The 15,971-nt window shown below is 42.8% G+C and overlaps 1 protein-coding gene across 1 annotated transcript in view; it reads left to right on the plus strand.

Annotated features, from left to right (window-relative positions):
- The window catches only part of DRAM1 (DNA damage regulated autophagy modulator 1), a 47,835-nt gene that overhangs the window by 6,481 nt on the left and 25,383 nt on the right, over window positions 1-15,971 (plus strand). The window lies entirely within an intron of this gene.

The following is a 15,971-nucleotide window of genomic DNA, read 5'->3' on the forward strand; positions in this document are numbered from 1 at the left end:
TGAACTGAACTGAACTGAATCCCCTGTAGTTCATCCTCATGTATCTTTTTACCCAGTTTCTCCCAAAGGTAACATCTTCTAAACTTGGCATACCTTTTTAGATGAATTTATTTTTTAGCCAAATGAATGTTTCCTATCAGAAAATTAAATTAGAAGCATGGGGATTAAAACAGTCACCAAATTCAACAAGTAGTTTCTGTACTGCGTGCGTGCTAAGTTGCTTCGGTTGTGTCCCACTCTGCGACCCTATGGACTGTAGCCCGCCAGGCTTCTCTGTCCACGGGATTCTCCTGGCAAGCGGAGAATTGGAGTGGGTTGCTGTTTCCTCCTCCAGGGAATCTTCTCAACACAGGCATACCTCTCCTGCATTGGCAGGCAGATTCTTTACCACTAGCGCCACCTGAGAAGCCCATTAATGCAGGGATGTGAAAACCAAAGACAACTAAAAATCAACCTCAAAGAATTTGTTTAGATTTTTACAAGGCCACACCCATATTCTTAAGTACAATCATGCTTAGTTTGTTATAGTTTCTTTCATTTCTTCTCCTACAAAATCCCTCAGGCTATTTTCAGTCACCTTTATCCCAGCTGATAAGCCTTTCCCTTTTTATACCTTCTGCTTCGGCCCGTGTCTTCTACTTCCAGAGTGTTCTGTGGCCCTTTAGTTTTAAGTTTTTGCCATTTCTGCATCCTGATTGCTTTTCATTGGCTTAGTCTCACGTTTTGTGCAATTACTGTTTGCTGGGTGGCTTGTGTATACATGTTAGTCACTCAATCGTGTCCAACTCTTTGCAACCCCATGGACTGTAGCCCATCAGGCTCCTCTGTCCATGGGATTCTCCAGGCAAGGATACTGGAGTGGGTAGCCATTCCCTTCTCCAGGGGGTCTTCCCAACCCAGGGATTGAACCTGGGTCTCCTGCACCGCAGGCAGGTTCCTCACCACTATGCCACCTGGGTGGCTTGTGGTGAAAGGTTGCTGCTGACCCACGAAACACGCCGGGATTCTTGGCCTCCGAAGGAGAAGAATTCAATCTGGGGCCAGAGACAAGGCTTGATTGCTCAGAGCTTTTGTGTAATCAAGTTTTATTAGAGTATAAAGGAGATAGAGAAAGCTTCTGACATTGGCATCAGAAAGGGGCAGAAAGAGTACCCCCCTGCTAGTCTTCAGCTGGATGTTATATAGTCACTAGCAGTCTGTTAATGAATGAAAGGAATGTCTTAAAACTCAGAATGGCACCAGGCCCCTCACCCATAAGATGCATTTTGGGATAATCTTGGCACCAAATGGTTCATCCTGGGCCATAAAACGATAGACTTGAATCTTGTAGAAGGGCAGATTACCATACAAATAGTTTTATTTACATAGATTAGGGGAACAAATTCTGAGTTCAGCATAATGGTTTGTCGAGTAGGTTCTGAGCCATTTGGCGGAAACCAACTTGAAGACAGAGTCTAGGGTAAATGCTTAGTACATGAACATAGCTTAAGACAAATATTTCCATAAGAAAAATGCATTGGTTAACTCAAGGTTTGAGAATAATCAACTTAAGGTGAAACCAGGTGTCATTATGGCAAGACAGTATTTAAAGAGAAACCTCCTTTTAAATTTGTATAGAGAAGGGGAAAAAATACCACTAGTTTGTTTCCTCCTGCCGCTTAAGCGAGATGAAAATGTCTGACACTTGTAGCCTATTTGCTCTGTTTGGAGATCCCTGGCCTTCCTGCCTGTTACCCTCTCAGTGGTCTTTGGCTATTCCCTTTGTTCCTCCTCATGACCACACACCCTGCCTAGTGAGTGATGGCAGAAACCTGGGATCACTGAGGATTAAGCCAAAAGGGAGGTCAAATCACATAGTGAACAAAGTAAAAGAGGTTGGGTCTTTAACTCCAAAATTGGATCTAAAAATTATCCTTATTTAGTTAATAATCACAAAATTTAGGTTTTATATATATAATCATAACTATGTGCTAATGCTTATAAGGAACAAAATCCATTTCTAATGGATAAACCAGAATGAAAAGATAAAGCTCCTACAGGAGCAAAAGATAAAGTTCCTGTAATGAATAGATGGGGGAACAATGGAAACTATGACAGACTTTATTTTGGGGGGCTCCAGAATCACTGCAGATGGTGATTGCAGCCATAGAATTAAGAGATGCTTGCTCCTTGGAAGAAAAGCTATGACAAACCTAGATAGCTTATTAAAAAGCAGAGACATTACTCTGGCAACAAAGTCAACTGAAACATGTAGTAGGTGATTAGTATATACTGTGTGATTGCTAAGATCATTTGCAGCACAAGGGTCTGTATTAGTCTTCTCAGCCTCTCTTCAACTGTTAGCTCATTCTGCCCGTGTTCATTGTTCATTAACTTTGACTGTGATTCCAGTTGTTCTCCAAGATCATTTCTGTGGACTTCATGAAAGTTTCCATATTTTACACCCTCACTTTGTAGTGCTATTTGGGAGTATTTACAACACTTGATAATCATACTGAGAGGTAACATAGTGTGCTAAGTAAGGGAACAACTTTGGAGTAGATACCTTTGATTTGAATACAGCTCTGCCATGCACACCAGCTGTGGGAGTTTGGACAATTCATTTGACTTTCTTTGCTTCTCTGTGGGTTAATAATAGCACCTGCCTGATGCATGAACACGTGAACTCACTTAGAACTCGTCAGTGCCCTGGTCAAGAACATAAGTTCTCTGTTGGTGTTTGCTATTAGTCATATCAAGGGACCAGTCTACATCGGTCTGGATAGATGCCAGTGTTAAGTGGGAAAAGACGTTTGATTGAGGTGAGGGCTAATTTTATAACCCCTCAGTTTGTGAATATAGTAGTAGCTTTCTTAACCAACCTCGACTTAATCAACTTGCTCTCCTAACTGGTAAACTCATTCTCTGAAAAACACAGTGACGGAAGCTGGGGTTCCCTGGAAGCCTCTCCCAGAAGTGGCCTCTCTCAGGGCTGCTCGCTCTCTTCTCTCATCTATTTCTTTGTCCACCTGTTAAATGCCAGCTGTGTTGGTTCCCAAATGAGTTTATACCAGTTGTATTTTCTCTACTGTGATTGTGTGATTTAAAATCAATGTACAGGAACTGTTGGTCTGCGAATGCAAAAAGATAGTTGTCATTTCTAAGGGGACTCAGTTGAATGCTTTGGAAAGATTCCAAAGAGACAAGTTGTCAAAAACCGCAGTCCATTTAGTAGTGTTTATGACAAGGGTAAAGATGTACAGAACCTGATGAAAAACTAGAAGGATTTGGTGCTGCAACTGCTTCAAAAGTGTTTTTAAGATTTCCCTTCACTGTAAAGACACTGAAACTGGAAATGAGATCATCCACAGCACACGTGCTGTGTACGCCAGGAGGACTCATGTAACACATGTTACAGCCTTGACCAGCGCCCGTACGCAGGCGAATGAATGTATGGACAGTTGTATATTTGTGGTGTGTACATATTCATATGATTTTTATTTATTGTTTTTAGTTGAAATATAGTTGATTTACAATGTTTTGTTAGTTTCAGTTGCATAGCAAAGTGATTCAGTTATGTATATACATATTCTTTTTCAAATTCTTTTCCATTATAGGTTATTATTAAAAGATATTGAATATAGTTCCCTGCGCCATACAATAGATCCTTGTTATATATCTATTTTATATATATTAGTGTGTATCTGTTTATCCCAAACTCCTGATTTACTTCCCACCCCACTCCCGCCATATCCACGTAGTTTTTGATGGCTTCCTGCTTAAACCAGGTTTTTTGATTATTGTGGTTTAGTCACTAAGTCGTGTCCGATTCTTGTGATCCCATGGACTGTGTATAGCCTGTCAGGCTCCTCTATCCATGGGATTCTCCAGGCAAGAATACTGGAGTGGGTTGCCATTTCCTTCTCCAGGGGATCTTCCCAACCCAGGAATCGAACTCAGGTATCCTGCATTGCAGGTAGATTCTTTGCTGACTGAGCTACAAGGGAGGTCCCAAGTTTTTGATTCTTAACTACAGTGAATTTCAGGCAATGGTGACTTTTGCTTTCTTGTTCAGCTGCAACAATGGGACTTGAAATAATAAATAATAGGATAATGAGGTTTCTGTGTATATAGTCAGAGAAGGAAATGGCAACCCACTCCAGTATTCTTGCCTAGAGAATCCTGTGGACAGAGGAGCCTGGTGGGCTGCTGTCCATAGGGTCACATAGAGTCGGACACGACTGAAGCGACTTAGTATGCATTGGAGAAGGAAATGGCAACCCACTCCAGGATTTTTGCCTGGAGAATCCCAGGGATGGAGGAGCCTGGTGGGCTGCCGTCTATGGGTCGCACAGAGTCAGACACAACTGAAGCAACTTAGCTATAGCTGTAGCTGTATACAGTCACATTCAGTTCAGTTCAGTTCAGTCGCTCAGTCGTGTCCGACTCTTTGCAACCCCATGAATCGCAGCATGCCAGGCCTCCCTGTCCATCACCAACTCCCAGAGTTCACTCAGACTCACCTCCATCGAGTCCATGATGCCATCCAGCCATCTCATCCTCAGTCGTCCCCTTCTCCTCCTGCCCCCAATCCTTCCCAGCATCAGAGTTTTTTCCAGTGAGTCAACTCTTCTCATGAGGTGGCCAAAGTACTGGATCTTCAGCTTTAGCATCATTCCTTCCAAAGAAATCCCAGGACTGATCTCCTTCAGAATGGGCTGGTTGGATCACCTTGCAGTCCAAGGGACTCTCAAGAGTCTTCTCCAATACCACAGTTTAAAAGCATCAATTCTTTGGTGCTCAGCTTTCTTCACAGTCCAATGCTCACATCCATTCATGACTACTGGAAAAACCATAGCCTTGACTAGACGGACCTTTGTTGGCAAAGTAATGTCTCTGCTTTTAAATATGTTCTCTAGGTTGGTCATAACTTTCCTTCCAAAGAGTAAGTGTCTTTTAATTTCATGGCTGCAGTCACCATCTGCAGTGATTTTGGAGCCCCCAAAAATAAAGTCTGACACTGTTTCCACTGTTTCTCCATCTATTTGCCATGAAGGGATGGGACCGGATACCATGATCTTAGTTTTTTGAATGTTGAGCTTTAAGCCAACTTTTTCACTCTCCTCTTTCACTTTCATCAAGAGGCTTTTTAGTTCCTCTTCACTTTCTGCCATGAGGGTAGTGTCATCTGCATATCTGAGGTTATTGATATTTCTCCCAGCAATCTTGATTCCAGCTTGTGTTTCTTCCAGCCCAACGTGTCTCATGATGTACTCTGCATATAAGTTAAATAAGCAGGGTGACAATATACAGCCTTGACGGACTCCTTTTCCTATTTGGAACCAGTCTGTTGTTCCATGTCCAGTTCTAACTGTTGCTTCCTGACCTGCATATAGGTTTCTCATTTCTCCTCTGCTTAAGGTTTTCAACATCTTTGAATACATAAAATTCTTTTTTTTTCACCGACTTAAACCTGTGCATGTTTTTCTTCTGCTAGCCCTACTTTTTAAAAGGCAATAGAGGGTTGCTCAGAAGTCTTGACCGATGCAGGGTTGACAGCTTTTCATCATTAATGCTCAATTTCAACTTTTAGAGTGCTCCACTGAACAGTCCTCTTTCCAACAGTAATTGCGTTTCGGTCCATCAGGAATATAAAGTGTAGAGTCACAGCATACTAAGGACAACTTACTAATGACTTCAGAAGGGAGCTGGTATGAACCCAATTGTAAGATACACAGTTCTGTAAATTCATGTGGAGAGGATATGTTACAATAAAAAGAAATGTAACCTAGCAGCAGAGAAGAGTTCTGAACTGTATCCATCGAAGTTAGACAGCTGCAGATGCATGCCTTGGCTTCCCCATTTACAGTTTCTGTGGCCTTGGGCAAGTTTCTTTTCTAAGACTCAGTTTTTCTTCTTTAAGGTGACAGTAAGTACTTTCCTTTATAACATTCTAAACACAAAATAAGATGAACCTGGCCAAGTATAAGTGTTGAGGAAATGTTAACTTTTTTCCTTTTGTAATCTTAGCAGCTATAGTCCAAGCAGAGATGGTCTTTTAGAGAGTCCTCTGAGAAAAATTCTCAGAATCTGACCTCTTATGCCTCCCTCTTCATTACCATTCGGGTCCAAGCCACTGTCCTCTCTTGATAAACTACTGAAATTACTTCCTAAGTCTCCCTGGTCCATGCCCGCCTCTTCACAGTCTTTTTGCAACATTCTTTAACAACATCAGTCAACTTGATATCACTTCCCTGCTCTCAGCCCTCAGTGGCTTCCCTTCATGTTTAGAGTAACAGAGTCCTTGCCTTGACTCACATGACCCATGGGGCTCTCCATGATCCCTTTGCCCCTGTGCACTCAGGTCTTGGCTCACTCCCCACCAGCCATGCCTCTTTCCTTCCATTTCCTCTGATATATTGCCACTTTCTGGCCTTTGACTTGGCTTTGCCCTCTGCTTGTAATTTTCCTGGCCCAAACATTCCGCTTCATTCAGATCTCTGTTTCAAGTACCCTTCCCACATTGCCCTGTCTCGGGTGGGTGGCTCATCTCTCTCTCCCTGTCCTCTTATCCAGCTTGCCTCTTCTTCACAGCATGCATTACTCCTAGATGATTTTTATTGCCCCCCACAAGAATGTAATTCCACAAAGGAGGGACTTTTTCTGTTTTGCTTGCCACTGCATTTGTGACTAAGATCAGTTGCTTAGTCATGTCCGAGTCTTTGTGATCCCATGGACTGTAGCCCACCAGGCTCCCCTGTCCATGGAATTTTCCAGGCAAGGATACTGGAATGGGTTCCCATTTCCTTCTCCAGGGGATCTTCCCGACTCACAGATGGAACCCTGTGTCTCCTGTATTGGCAGGCAGATTCTTTACCACTCACTGAGCCACCTGGGAAGCCCTTCTACAGAATTGCCTGCTGCATAAGAGGCTATCAGTAACCATCAGATGAATCAATGAATCTGATTTTTATTGTTGTTGTTAGATACTAAGCTTTTCCATGGGGTTGCAAAGAGTTGGACACAACTGAGCGAATGAACTGAACTGCCTGAAGCTTCTCAAAGTGAATTATCTGTTCATCTTTGTATCCTCATCACCAGGCACAATTCCCACCAAGTAGGAGATGCTTAGCACTATTTTGAAAATGTTGTATGAATGAACAAAGAGGGAATTTGGGTTGATAGAGGTAATTGCATGTGGATAAAGTGAGAAAACAACAAGTTATTTGCGTTTATGACTAAGATATTCTTCTCAAGTTTAAAAGTAGTTGAATATAATATTGTATATTAACTACACCTCGAAAAAAAAGTTTACATAGCTATGGGGTACCTCTTGCCCTAGAATAATCACTGAGTGAAGCTGCCAAAAAATTAACCCTAATAATTTAAGGTAATAAAAGGGTATCTTTTTTGGCCAAGAGTCTTGTGGGATCTTAGTTCACTGACCAGGGATTGAACCTGGGTAATGGCTGTGAAAGCATTGTGTCCTAACTACTGGATCACCAAGAGAATTCCCTGGAATGACTATTTATTATAATATTTACTTTGAATAATATATTTAAATGTGAAGAAAAAGGAAACGATCGTCTCCTTTTACTGGTGCATTAAGTGTTTTTCGGTTCTAAGTCCTGGCTGTCCTTGGTTCTAAGTCCTGGCTATCCTTGGTTCTAAGTCCTGGTTATCCTTGGTTCTAAGTCCTTGGCTATCATCCAAACAATGGGCCTAGGATTTTAGGGGAATCTAATAAACCTCAGTCTGGGCATGCAGATAATTTTGCATACTGTCAGCATCTCAGTTCCCCCAATAAACCATGAGCTTAGGCTTTAGGGTAATGGAATGGAATCACAGATATCCAATGTTTTAAAGAGCAGCATTCGATCAAACATATTATCATGTGTGTCTTGTAATGTTTTTCTTCCTCTGAGCATCATCAGATAGATTATGAACTGGCTTAATGTTTACATTATTTTGGAGAAAGATGTTAGATAAACCACTTGGAATTTTCCATGATGAACTAAACTTGTAGAATGTAAACACAGTGAAGAAAGAAAGAAAGTGAAGTCACTCAGTCGTGTCTGACTCTTTATGACCCCATGGATTGTAGCCTACAAGGCTTCTCCGTCCATGGGATTTTCCAGGCAAAAGTACTGGAGTGGGTTGCCATTTCCTTCTTCAAATACAGTAAATATAGGTGTAAATTGGTTTCCTACGCACAACTGTGTACACATAACAGCCTCAATAGCTTCTAAGCCCCAAGCAAGTGAACAATGAGTTCCTATCCCCGTACAGTTTCCAGGAATTGCCTCCTTTACTGGGAGGCAAGTGAGGATGTGGATGGGACTCAGACAGGGCTTAAGTCACGTGACAGAGAGTTCTATGATGGGCGTTGGGTAAGAGGACTCTTCTACCAAACTGGGAGGCAACTGGTTCGACTTGGCGTTCATCCTCCACTTTCCTAAACCAGATGCCCAGGTACCACTGTGCCAGTCAGATCCCACTGCCTCTTCCTTTGCACAGTATGATCATTCACTGTGGGCTTAAAAAGTGTAAAGTGAGGGGCTTCCCTGGTGGTCCTGTGCCTAAGACTCCATGCTCCCGATGCAGGGGGAGTAGGTTCAACCCTGGTCAGGGAACTGCTTCCCACATGTGGCAACTAAGACCCAGCACAGCCAAATAAATAAATAAATAAATTTTTTTTTAAATAAGAGTATCATAGATTCCCTTGGTACTCCCTTGGTTGTTATGCTCTGGATTCTAGTGTAGGGCAGAAAATGTGATGTAATATTTACTTATAATGTATATTAGCTTGGAGACCAAAAGACTTAAAAGAGCATTTTAAGGTCAGAAAGTCTTACAGCCAATCCCCCGCCACCTCTGCCACACACACACACACACACACACACACACACACACACACACACACCCACACACACCCTTGATATTCTCCTCAGCTCTTCTGCTGAAGAATTTAGCCTTCCTGATGATGTTACTCCCAAAACTGAGTCTATCTTTTGGTGGATATCAAGCCAGGAGACACAACCAAGCCAGAGAATGGAATAAAAAAGGATTTATTAGTTGCAGAAAGTAAGGAAAACACTTTTTCCCAAAGCTGTATCCCCCCCGCCCCCCGGAAGTAAAATTAGGTAAGTTTTAAGCTAAGGGTACAAGCATACTCATAAAGGGGCTTGAGTGGAGGGGAATTCAGTATAGAATTGAGGCAGAGGTCAACAGTATCCAAGCTTGAGAACCACAAGGTCAGAAAAGGTCAACATTCTCATCCCTTAGGGTCCCGTGGATCTGGTGGGTGAGCCCTCAAGAGGGGTTTTTCTCGGTTGCTCAGTCACGTTTGACTCTTTACAGCCACAGCTCTGTGCATGAGATTTCCTAGGTAAGAATACTGGAAGGGTTGGCATTTCCTTCTCCAGGGGATGTTCCCCATCCAGGGATAGGACCCAGGTCTCATGCAGTGGAGGCAGATTCTTGACCATCTGAGCCCCAGTTCAGTTCAGTTCAGTTCAGTCACTCAGTGCTGTCCGACTCTTTGCGACCCCATAAATTGCAGCACGCCAGGCCTCCCTGTCCATCACCAACTCCCGGAGTTCACTCAAACTCACGTCCATCGAGTCAGTGATGCCATCCAGCCATCTTGTCCTCTGTTGTCCCCTTCTCCTCCTGCCCCCAATCCCTCCCAGCATCAGAGTCTTTTCCAATGAGTCAACTCTTCTCATGAGGTGGCCAAAGTACTGGAGTTTCAGCTTCAGCATCATTCCTTCCAACGAACACCCAGGACTGATCTCTTTTAGAATGGACTGGTTGGATCACCTTGCAGTCCAAGGGACTCTCAAGAGTCTTCTCCAACACCACAGTTCAAATGCATCAATTCTTCGGTGCTCAGCTTTCTTCACAGTCCAACTCTCACATCCATACATGACTACTGAAAAAACCATAGCCTTGACTAGACAGACCTTTGTTGGCAAAGTAATGTCTCTGCTTTTGAATATGCTGTCTAGGTTGCTCATAACTTTCCTTCCAAGGAGTAAGCGTCTTTTAATTTCATGGCTGCAATCACCATCTGGAGTGATTTTGGAGCCCCCAAAACTAAAGTCTGACACTGTTTCCACTGTTTCCCCATCTATTTGCCATGAAGTGATGGGACTGGATGCCATGATCTTAGTTTTCTGAATGTTGATCTTTAAGCCAACTTTTTAACTCTCCTTTTTCACTTTCATGAAGAGGCTTTTAGTTCCTCTTCACTTTCTGCCATGAGGGTGGTGTCATCTGCATATCTGAGGTTATTGATATTTCTCCTGGCAATCTTGATTCCAGTTTGTGCTTCTTCCAGCCCAACGTTTCTCATGATGTACTCTGTATAGAAGTTAAATAAGCAGGGTGACAATATACAGCCTTGACGGACTCCTTTTCCGATTTGGAACCAGTCTGTTGTGCCATGTCCAGTTCTAACTGTTGCTTCCTGACCTGCATATAGGTTTCTCAAGAGGCAGGTCAGGTGGTCTGGTATTCCCATCTCTTTCAGAATTTTCCACAGTTTATTGTGATCCACACAGTCAAAGGCTTTGGCATAGTCAATAAAGCAGAAATGGATGTTTTTCTGGAACTCTCTTGCTTTTTCCATAATCCAGCGGATGTTGGCAATTTGATCTCTGGTTCCTCTGCCTTTTCTAAAATCAGCTTGAACATCTGGAAGTTCATGGCTCACATACTGTTGAAGCCTGGCTTGGAGAATTTTGAGCATTACTTTACTAGCATGTGAGATGAGTGCAATTGTGCGGTAGTTTGAGCACTCTTTGGCATTGCCTTTCTTAGGGATTGGAATGAAAACTGACCCTTTCCAGTCCTGTGGCCACTGCTGAGTTTCCCAAATTTGCTGGCATATTGAGTGCAGCACTTTCACAGCATCATCTTTCAGAATTGAAACAGCTCAACTGGAATTCCATTACCTCCACTAGCTTTGTTCATAGTGATGCTTTCTAAGGCCCACTTGGCTTCAAGCCAGAATGTCTGGCTCTAGGTGTGTGATCACACCATCATGATTATCTTGGTCGTCAAGCTCTTTTTTGTACAGTTTTTCTGTGTATTCTTGCCATCTCTTCTTAATATCTTCTGTTTCTGTTAGGTCCATACCATTTCTGCCCTGTATCGAGCCCATGTTTGCATGAAGTGTTCCCTTGGTATCTCTAATTTTCTTGAAGAGATCTCTAGTCTTTCCCATTCTGTTCTTTTCCTCTATTTCTTTGCATTGATCGCTGAAGAAGGCTTTCTTATCTCTCTTTGCTATTCTTTGGAACTCTGCATTCAGATGCTTATATCTTTTCTTTTCTCCTTTGCTTTTCAATTCTCTTCTTTTCACAGCTATTTGTAAGGCCTCCTCAGACAACCATTTAGCTTTTTTGCATTTCTTTTCCATGGAGATGGTCTTGACCCCTGTCTCCTGTACAATGTCATGAACCTCCATCCATAGTTCATCAGGCACTCTATCAGATGTAGTCCCTTAAATGTATTTCTCACTTCCACTGTATAATCATAAGGAATTTGATTTAAGTCATACTTGAATGGTCTAGTGGTTTCCCCTAGCCTCTTCAATTTAAGTCTGAATTTGGCAATAAGGAGTTCAGGATCTGAGCCACAGTCAGCTCCTGGTCTTGTTTTTGTTGACTGTATAGAGCTTCTCCATCTTTGACTGCAAAGAATATAATCAATCAGATTTCGGTGTTGACCATCTGGTGATGTCCATGTGTAGAGTCTTCTCTTGTGTTGTTGGAAGAGGGTGTTTGCTATGACCAGTGCGTTCTCTTGACAAAACTCTATTAGCCTTTGCCCTGCTTCATTCCATATTCCAAGGCCAAATTTGCCTGTTACTCCAGGTGTTTCTTGACTTCCTACTTTTGCATTCCAGTCCCCTATAATGAAAAGGACATCTTTCTTGGGTGTTAGTTTTAAAAGGTCTTGTAGATCTTCATAGAACCGTTCAACTTCAGTTTCTTCACCATTACTGGTTGGGGCAAAGACTTGGATTACTGTGATATTGAATGGTTTGCCTTGGAAATGAACAGAGATCATTCTGTTGTTTTTGAGATTGCATCCAAGTACTGCATTTCAGACTCTTTTGTTGACCATGATGGCTACTCCATTTCTTCTAATGGATTCCTGCCCGCAGTAGTAGATATAATGGTCATCTGAGTTAAATTCACCCATTCCAGTCCATTTTAGTTTGCTGATTCCTAGAATGTCACCGTTCACTCTTGCCATCTCCTGTTTGACCACTTTCAATTTGCCTTGATTCATGGACCTAACATTCCAGGTTCCTATGCAATATTGCTCTTTACAGCATCAGATCTTGCTTCTATCACCAGTCACATCCACAGCTGAGTATTGTTTTTGCTTTGGCTCCATCCCTTCATTCTTTATGGAGTTATTTCTCCACTGATCTCCAATAGCATATTGGGCACCTACTGACCTGGGGAGTTCCTCTTTCAGTATCCTATCATTTTGCCTTTTCATACTGTTCATGGGGTTCTCAAGGCAAGAATAGTGAAGTGGTTTGCCATTCCCTTCTCCAGTGGACCACATTCTGTCTGAGCCCCAGGGAGACCAAATTCCACAAAACAGTTCCAGAAAGTGTTTCAGGCTAACTTTACCATTGAAACAAAACTGTGAGTCTTTACAATTATTTATTACCTTTGCTAGTTTTATTCCTCTTGCTTGATAACAGTTGTTTGTTCTTTTGTTCCCTTAAGATCCTTATTGCTGAGGCATGTTCTAGGGGAAACATTGTGGCCAGGCTTAGATGACAAAGTGGCTTAGGCCTAAAGTGGTTTCTCTTGTGTCAAATAGCTTCATCTGGTTCACTTCCTCCAGGGCCCCCTACCCTATCTGCTTACAAGGACAGGATGCTTTGGGAGCTCTCTTCCTCAAAGCTTGATAGTAGCCGGATCACACCTCATCAATGTTCAGAGCAGCTCCAGTCTTGTTTTTGACCCATATTTTCCCCTAGTTGGTCCACACTTTATCAAGGTTGACAATCTGGGCAGAAGCTCTGATTCCTCTCTTAGGTGGTGATGTCTTATTCCAACTTTCCCAAAGTAAGCTGGGTGATATTCATCAAGGCTGACTGTGTGGTGATGAATGCCGTCAGTATTACCCAGACCTCCCGGTCTTTCTGATGTTTGATGATGCTCCGTGGCCATGACTCACATGGACCCTAAGTTTCTGGGTCTTCCTTGTCAGGATGGCATGTCAGTGGCTGAGATGAAAGGGGGAGACTTCTGTTTGTATTAACAACAGTAGGAAACCACTACTATCCTTAAAGAGTTTCCCAGGTGATACAGTCAGAGAAGGCAATGGCACCCCACTCCAGTACTCTTGCCTGGAAAATCCCATGGACAGAGGAGCCTAGTAGGCTGCAGTCCATGGGGTCTCGAAGAGTCAGACACGACTGAGCGACTTCACTTTCACTTTTCACTTTCATGCACTGGAGAAGGAAGTGGCAACCCATTCCAGTGTTCTTACCTGGAGAATCTCAGGGATGGCAGAGCCTGGTGGGCTGCTGTCTATGGTGTCGCACAGAGTTGGACACGACTGAAGTGACTTAGCAGCAGCAGCAGCAAGTGATACAGTGATAAAGAATCTGCCTACCAGTGCAGGAGACACTGGAGACTAAGCTCACTCTCTAGGTCGGGAAGATCTCCTGGAGGAGGAAATGGCAACCCACCCACTCCAGTATTCTTGCCTGGAAAATTCCATGGACAAAGGAGCCTGGCAGGCTACAGTCCATGGGGTCGCAGAGTTGGACATGACTGAGCACATATACACACTATCCTTAAAAGTTCTTAGAAGTGGCCACTTTTTTTTGTTTTTTGGTCCCCCACCCCCTGGGGGGCTTGCAGGATCTTAGTTCCCCGACTATGGATTAAACATAGGCCCAAAGCAATGAAAGCTTGGAATCCTAACCACTGGACCGCCAGGGAATTCCAAGATTCTGCCTGTATGGTTTAAAACGTACAGATAAGCAAGGATAAAATAGCATTCTGAAATCCTGAGCTTTCGAATGGCATGTTTGATGTCATGTGGACTGCACACCTGGGCCCTTGAAATATGTCCTGGTTTGTTCTCCCTGGATGGATGGCCCCGAAGTCTGGTCATCTTCTCATCTCCTGTTGGAGCACCTTTGTCCCCACTTCTGCCTACCCCCTTACGTGGCAGATTCCTCTCAGACCCATGACAACAAGTACTCTTGCATGAGTCACTGGGTAGCTGCTTTTCTATACTCTGAGGGCAAGGAAAGAAGGCTTCTTTCCCCTGTGAATTACTCTTCTGGCAAAGTGCTGCCCAAGGGCACGCATGTGCTGTCTCCACTTCTCCCCATCACTGATTCCCATCCCCTCCTCACCCACTCAGAGCCTTGTGGTGCTCAGAAGGGTGTCCTGCACATCGGGCAGCCTTCTCCATGTCAACATCCCTTTAGTGAGAAAAAGAACTATTAGTAGGAAAATGGTGATGTTAACTCTTACAGTTACAAGGGACACTGAGGTTGGTTTGTTTGTTAATATTTATTTGCTGTGCCGGGTTTTAGTTATGGCACACAGGATCTTCTATCCATTGTGGTAGGCAGGGTCTAGTTCCCTGACCGGAGCCGGAACCTAGGGCCCCTGCATCGGGAGTGCAGAGTCTTAGCCACTGGACCACCAGGGAAGTCCAGGTGTCACTGAAATTGAAGTAATTGGGACCAGAGGCATTTGTGGAAAGGGAAACATTAACGTCTTCATACTCGCCAACTATTAAATGTTCACAAAGCTCAAAGGCTCCTGCTTCCTGCACATATAGGACACTTCACTTTGAAGTGCATCTTTTCAACTCGATCCATTTTTCAGTACTTAAATTTCAGAGCTGTTTTAAAATGTGGAAACATTTAAGACGGGTCTGAGCTGTTTTATATTGGGAACGCTTTTGCTGTCACTTTGAAATGCTGCTTTATGTGAGCAGCTTGAGAGCATAAAAATGTAAACCTGGGCGTGAATGAATAGAAACCAGCATATGCCAAATGCTGCGTTCCAGCTTTAATTCCTTGATAGACTACATTTGAAAAATGTCTCTTAGCTATTTTTTTATTAAAATAATTTATCATCATGAGTATGCCCTTGATAGCTTATTATTTCCATAAAGCACTGATAAGCCTCAATAATATTTATTGTTCAGCCTTCCATCATCTTTTCAGCAATGTAAATTTTTATGGATCAATTGTCATTTTAAAAATTAAAATGATGTGTTTATATATATTTAATATTCAAATAGTAGATTTTTCAAATGTGATTTTTGGTCTCTTTTTTCCTCCTCCCTGGAAGAGTCAGTACCTCACCAGGTATGAACACACACACACACACACACACACACACACACACACACACAAAATGAACACATGCATCTGAGTTTTCAGGTGGAATCATCTGCGAAACACCACCACCATTCACTTTAAGTATTTCCTCACATAGCATTGTCACTTATACTTCAAAACAAACAAATGTACAAACAAACTCATAGAAAAGGGGACCAGAAAAAGGAAACAGTCTCATAGCAAAAGTGGTTTTCAGATAAATGAGTACCAGAGATGTAATGTACAACATAGGTAATATAATTAACACTGTTTTATGTTACATGGGCTTCCCTTGTGGCTCAGCTGGTAAAGAATCTGCCTGCAATGTGGGAGACCTGGGTTCAATCCCTGGGTTGGGAAGATCCCTTGGAGAAGGGAAAGGCTACCCGCTCCAGTATTCTGGCCTGGAGAATTCCATGGACTGTGTAGTCCATGGGGACACAAAGAGTCAGACACTACTGAGCGACCTTCACTTTCACTTTCACTGTGTTACATATGAAAATTAAGAAAGTAGATCCTAAGAGTTCTCATCATAAGGAAAAAATTTTCTTTAAAAAAAATTATATCTTTATGAGATGATAGATATTCACAAAACATTGTGATG

This window comes from Ovis aries, chromosome 3 (assembly GCF_016772045.2).
Source record: "Ovis aries strain OAR_USU_Benz2616 breed Rambouillet chromosome 3, ARS-UI_Ramb_v3.0, whole genome shotgun sequence".
NCBI lineage: Eukaryota > Metazoa > Chordata > Mammalia > Artiodactyla > Bovidae > Ovis > Ovis aries.